Source organism: Triticum dicoccoides, chromosome 3B (genome assembly GCF_002162155.2).
Source record: "Triticum dicoccoides isolate Atlit2015 ecotype Zavitan chromosome 3B, WEW_v2.0, whole genome shotgun sequence".
Taxonomy (NCBI): Eukaryota; Viridiplantae; Streptophyta; class Magnoliopsida; order Poales; family Poaceae; genus Triticum; species Triticum dicoccoides.
In genome coordinates, this window is record NC_041385.1 from 393,328,189 (window position 1) to 393,334,814 (window position 6,626).

The 6,626-nt window shown below is 40.0% G+C and overlaps 1 pseudogene; it reads right to left on the reverse strand.

Annotated features, from left to right (window-relative positions):
- Positions 1–4,093, reverse strand: part of LOC119279552 — a 5,203-nt pseudogene extending 1,110 nt beyond the window's left edge.
- Between the last annotated feature and the right edge of the window lie 2,533 nt (positions 4,094–6,626).

Consider the following 6,626-nt stretch of genomic DNA (forward strand, 5'->3'; position numbering starts at 1 on the left):
TTATGAAGTGCTCCACGTGCTCTCCCTTATCCTCTTTTAATGGTATAAGCTCAGCCCATTTAGAGAAGTAATCGTGGCAGCCAGGATAAATTTATGACCCTTTGATGATGGCGGGTTAATAGGCCCTACTATATCCATTCCCCACATTTCAAACGGCCATGCAATATTTGTGGGATGCAACGACTCATGGGGTTGATGTATGAAATTACCATGTACCTGGCACTCGTGACACCTTTTTGCAAATTTTATGGCGTCGTCAAACATGGTAGGCCAATAGTAACCAAGATGTCGCAATTGATAATATAACTTAGGGCCAGATTGATGCGCCCCACACACCCCAGCGTGCACTTCATTTAAGGCTTCCAAAATTTCATTCCCTGCTAGACAGCGGAGGAGGATGCCATCGAAGGAACGTCTATATAGGGTATCGTTTATACATGTATAGTGAACTGACCTTTTTCGAACTCTAGACCTTTCTGCGGAGTCCAGAGGTAAATATCCATGGAGCAAGTATTCCAGGAAAGGGCTTCGCCAGTCTCCAACTTCAATCTCGTAAACATCTGCAGTCATTGCAAACGACGTCGTTGTCTCCTCCTTCTCAGCAAGTATAGGTAGTATCCTACGTTCTTCAACACGAACGTCCATCATTTGATGTGAAGTTAATGACATACTAGCGGCTAAACCTGCTAAGGCGTCGGCCCTTTCATTTTGACTCCTTATAACATGCTGAATATTTAGATCAGCAAACATGGACATGAGCACTTTGGCTCGTTGGAAGTAAGGCATTAATTCTTCTTTCTTTACCATGTAAATTCCCAGTAGTTGGTTGATCACTAACTGAGAGTCACCATAAACAGTGAGTGAATCTAACCCCATATTCGGAGCTAACTCAAGCCCAATTATCAAAGCCTCATATTTCGCCAAATTATTTGAAACTGCTGAAGTTAGGGTAAAGGAGTACGGGATTATTCCTTCATTTGGCGTAACAAATATAACGCCCGCACCTGCCCTGATCGTCGACATGCGCCATCGAAGTACATTTGCCAACATGAACTAACAATTGATGTAGTGAATACCTCTTCATCCGGCAAATCATCATCTATTGGGAAATCGTCGGGTATTGGATGGGTGGCTAGGAACTTAGCTAGCGCTTGCCCCTTCATGGCTTTCTACGGCACAAATTTTATATCAAATTGTGACAAAAATATTGCCCACTTAGCCAGTCTACCTGAAAGCGCCATTTTATTTAAGATGTACCTGAGAGGGTCTCGATACGAGGTGTACAGTATGCTCTAACATGTAATGGCGTAATTTTTGTGCTGCAAACACCAATGCAAGACATATCTTTTTCATGTCTGGATAGTTGCACTCAGCCCCCACAAGGGTGCGACTAAGGTAATATAGGGACATTTCCTTTCCGGACTCATTATTCTGTGCTAAAAGAGCTCCCAATGACATAGGCATGACTGTCGTATATAGGATCAGAGGACGTTCCTTAACTGGTGCACCCAGGATAGGTGGGTGTATAAGGTATTTTTTAATGTCCAAGAATGCATTTTGGCATGCTTGATCCCACTCGAATGAGACACCCTTTTTCATGAGACGTGAGAAAGGTTTACATCTTCCTGATAAATTTGAGATAAACCTCCGAATATATGCTAGGTGACCTTGTAAACTCTTTAGTTCATGTAGATTTGTGGGTGGTGGCATTTTAACGATCGCTTTTACTTTATCTGGGTCAATTTGGAGGCCATTTTTTGTGACCACAAAACCAAGAAATTTTCTGGAGGAAACTCCGAACGCACATTTCATGGGATTCATTTTCAAGTTATGTTCCCTCAGACGCTCGAAAACCATTGCAAGATGTTTCATATGGTCCTCCTCACGTTTTATTTTACTACTATGTCATCAATATAACATTCAACAATTACATACAATAATCCATCTAAAACTATGGTCATGGCTCTTTGATATGTTGCCCCGGCGTTTTTTAGTCCAAACGGCATAACCTTATAACAGAATATACCTTTGGGCGTCCTGAAAGCCGTTAGCTCTTCATCTTCTGGCGCCATTTTTATTTGATTATATCCAGAATATCCATCCATAAAGGAAAATATTTCATGATTCATGGTAGCATCAACAAGTATTTCAGATATAGGTATAGGAAAATCATCTTTAGGGCATGCTTTATTTAAGTCCCTAAAGTCTACACACACACGGATTTGACCATTTTTCTTTTTAACTGGAACAATATTGGAAAGCCACTTAGGATATTTAACTTCCCTAATGAATCCAGCAGCTATGAGTTTCTCGGCCTCGGCTTCTATCTTGGGGAGTAGCTCGGGTCGAAATCTCCTTTGTGCTTGTTTTACTGGGGGTGCATCATCTTGCACGGCAAGTCGGTGCACCGCTACCTCTGGATCTAAGCCTGGCATTTCCTCGTAATTCCAAGCGAAGACATCTTTGTTTGCATAAAGGAACTTACGATATTCCTCTTTCTTTTCTTACGTGCGCCAATAAAAATCAGTCGAGGATCCTCGGCTGTCCCAATATTTTTTTTCTTCCAAGTCATCAATAGTTGGCTGATTACCATCCTCCAATTGTGGGGATGCCTCAGTTGGGTCTACAAATTCAGTCGAGGTCATACAAACCTCATAGCCTAGCCCATGTCTTTTTTCTTTCAAAGGCTGGCCCTCATGTAGAGCTTCGAGTTGTTCTCGGGACAATGCCTTTTCAAATGGCGCTCGCTGCCCCCGGCCATCGCACAACGACGGGGCAGTGAGAGTATCATATCCCATTTTCTGCATCATATACAAAACTTGGTTATCGTACAGAGAAATAGGCAATGACTCATCATCTTTATTTTCCAAGGTGATATGAACCACATTTTTATTTTTATTTTCACACTCATGTGGCTCCTCTTTATCCTGCTCAATTTTATGCTGAACCAAAGGAGGTAAGAGCATAGGCATTTTGGTACCTTTTTTAACAGATGATTTATCGATGACACGGAATATTGGGTCACCCTCTTTCCTTTGGTCACTTGGTATATACTGATAAATCTTTCGGCCAGATGAGGATTCTGCAGTATTTTTCTTTACCATATTTGACTCAGATACTATTACAGGCCTTGGCTTGTGTACTTTTTCAACAGGCTCAAAGTAGAATTTTTCTTCGGCGTAGAAAGATTCAGCTACGGTGAATGGTCTCTTATCTACAAATATTCTTACTGTTTCTCCAGATTTCTCTTTGTACTTGACACACTGATGGAGTGTAGATGGCACAACCTGATTTTCATGCAGCCATGGTCGGCCCAACAGTGCATTGTAAGATGTGGCTGCATCAATCACATGGAATCTCACGTATGTACATAACGCTTCCATTTTTAGTACCAGGGAAATGGTACCCATGGCCTCTTGACCTGACTGGTTAAAGCCGTGAATGACCACATTTGACTGACTCAAATCCTTAGGGGAATATCCAATCCTTTTCAATGTACGCTGAGGCAGCAAATTTATGGCGGATCCACCATCTATCATTATGCGATTTGTTGGCAAGTCATCAATCTCACCAAACATAAGAAGAGGCATGTTATGCTTCTTCGCTCCTAACAACATGTCCTCATCCCTGAATGTAATATTTAACACATCCTTTAATCAGCTTCAGTCTGTGAGACTTCCACTCTATAATCTTCAGGAAATGACAATGTTGTAACTAGTGCCTTACATAAATCTGAGGAAAGAGACAAAGCATCATACACAGAAAGCATAGCTGGTATTTTCTTCAAATGAGAGATTACATCATACTTGACCGACACCTTAGAAGGCGGGTCGTTTGTCTCATTCTCGGTTACATCTTTGTTCCTAGGCTCCTTTCTAGGTGGAGGATGTGGGTCAGCTAACTGGTGACTTGATCTAAGGTGGACATGATCCACTTCTGGCGCATCTTCTTCGGGGAAGTGAAGAAACTCGCTATCATCCTCAAACACACCTATAGTGAGAATGTTGAATTCTTCACTAGGCGGAACCTTCATGCGCTTCACCAAATGCTGATATTTCTTTGGTACGAAGCGCAGAGGAGCGACATCTTCCATCACTCAGGGTAGTGCACGGCGTTTTAGCCGCTGCTCCCTGCAGTCTTGGGGTTCTTGAGAAGCTGGTACACTGGGCCATCCATCACGGCTACAGGGAATGTGAGCCTCTCTTTGATGCTGACCCTGGGACGTGGTCCTATGACCGAGGCACGGGAGGAAGCCTAAAGAGATAATTGGGGTAAATTCATATCCTGATGTAAAAATCATATCATCATAACACTAGTACAGAACCGGCCTTTAGTGCCGGTTTGTGACGGCCTTTAGTGCCGGTTCGCCAACCGGCACTAAAGAGTGGGGACTAAAGGTCCCCCCGTTTAGTACCGGTTCGTCCTGAACCGGCGCTAAAGTGCCACCACGTGGCACGAGCCAGGCCCGGGTGCGTGTAGGGCATTAGTATCAGTTGGTAACATCAACCGGTACTAAATGTTTGGGTGTTTTTTTAATTTTTCTTTAATTTTGTGTTTTCAATTTAATTTTGTGATTGTTTTACATTATAATGAGTTGTTAAATCAATAGGTGAAGGTACCGCGGATTAGTTTCGACTGGATGCATTGGATCTAGCTACTAGCTAAGTGATCAAGTATATGCCATATCCATATTATACTTGATCAAGTATAATACATACAGATGGCATATACTTGATCACTTAGGTAGCTAGGATCCATCCAGCTGAAACTAATCTGCGGTTTCTTTCATTAAATGATATATAATAACTCATCATCATCATCATATTAATCATCATAGTCATGCATTACCGCTATCTAATCACCACCAGCACTACTAGCTTAAAGAAGAAACATTCGCTTGTACCAAAAGCAAAAATATCATCGAGTTCAACATGATTGTCATGATATTATAAGTGTTCATATATAACAACACAAAAGCAAATCACTTAAGTTCAGAACAAAGAACACGGACATAAAAGGACAAGTACTAAGAGCAGCATGAACTAGCTATATCACTCCTGCTAGCTACTCTCTCTCTGGTAAAATAGCATATAACATGTATAGCTCTCCTGATTGATCATACTGGAGCATGCAGATGAACCTGTCTCCTAATCGTGGGCTGCGCTTCTCATTGCTTCCCCCTAGTACTTCTCTGCGATCATTAATAATTTTCCTCCAATCTTTCACTATTAAGCATTCATTGCTTCTAGAAATCCTGAATGCATTCATGTGCAATGCAGGATATCTTGGTCGTAAGCTAACAATTGACATGCGACCTTTAGTCTCGATCCCCTGAGGCACAACTGTCATCGGGAGTCCCTGTTGAAGAACATCGTATAGTACTTAATTAATATACTTAGCAATGAAAGTTTAGCAAAAAGATTATGTATGCAAAATATGCACTGAGGACAAATAGTAAAAATCTTACCATCATTCCTAAATAGATGTGACCGTAGTTCAATACCATCACTATTGGTCGCATATTTTGAGTACTAACATTTCTAAGTGCAGGAAGAAAATTTGTCTTGACAGTATGAAGATCCTCAAGCCATGAAACATAATGACTTATCCCCTCACAGTTTAGTTCAGCTCCGGGATAGTAGTAGGTCCTGTCTACCAAGCGCCGGACATGTTTGGTTGAATGGAGATGAGCTGTCAATAGAAATTAGTTGTCAATTATTTTTGAATAAGCAATATCAAAGACAAAAATATAGTTGAGAAGAACTCACATAATGGTAGAACTAGAGGCGTCTGCACATCGACCCATATGTCTTTATTACCTTCAATATCATCTTCCGGATGAATATCAAAGGTGATAACCATACCAGGCTCAAATGCATAAGTCTTGCATAGTGCTTGCCAAGTTTTGCATTCAAAATAGGTGTCCGTGTGTGCATTGTATACTTTGACGTTGAAAGTATAACCATGCTCAGTTTTCAGGTAAACTCTCTTTACCTCCATAGTTTCCATATCATTGAAACATATCTTATCCAAGAAAAAAATTCTTGCATGGCAGGGGATGCGCTAGTAGAATAGTAAAAATTAAAAATTATAAGTCAGACAAATGAAGCATATATAAGTCATGCTTAATTACGAAAACAGACTTGTCGTGTTGACTTACTGTATCGAATTCGAAGATCTTATCCAGCTTGATGCTGAATCGCCTATCATCAACAAGAAAATTTCTGTCACACTGGCCGCGCTGGTCTTCACAGTATTCGCACATAATAATAAAAAATCCATCGTCAGACGATATTTCCTATGTTCATATTAGGCGAAACATTAAACACTTACTAATTCAATTAATTCAACTACTTCTATTAATTCAACTAAGCATTTACTAAAAATAAAGTAGTTATATTAATTCAACTAGTTCAACTAAAAATTACTAAAAATAAACTAGTTATATTAATTCAATTAGTTCAACTAAGCATTTACTAAAAATAAACTAGTTATATTAATTCAATTAGTTCAACTAAGCATTTACTAAAAATAACTAGTTATATTAATTCAACTAGTTCAACTAAACATTACTAAAAATAAACTAGTTATATTAATTCAATTAGTTCAACTAAGCATTTACTAAA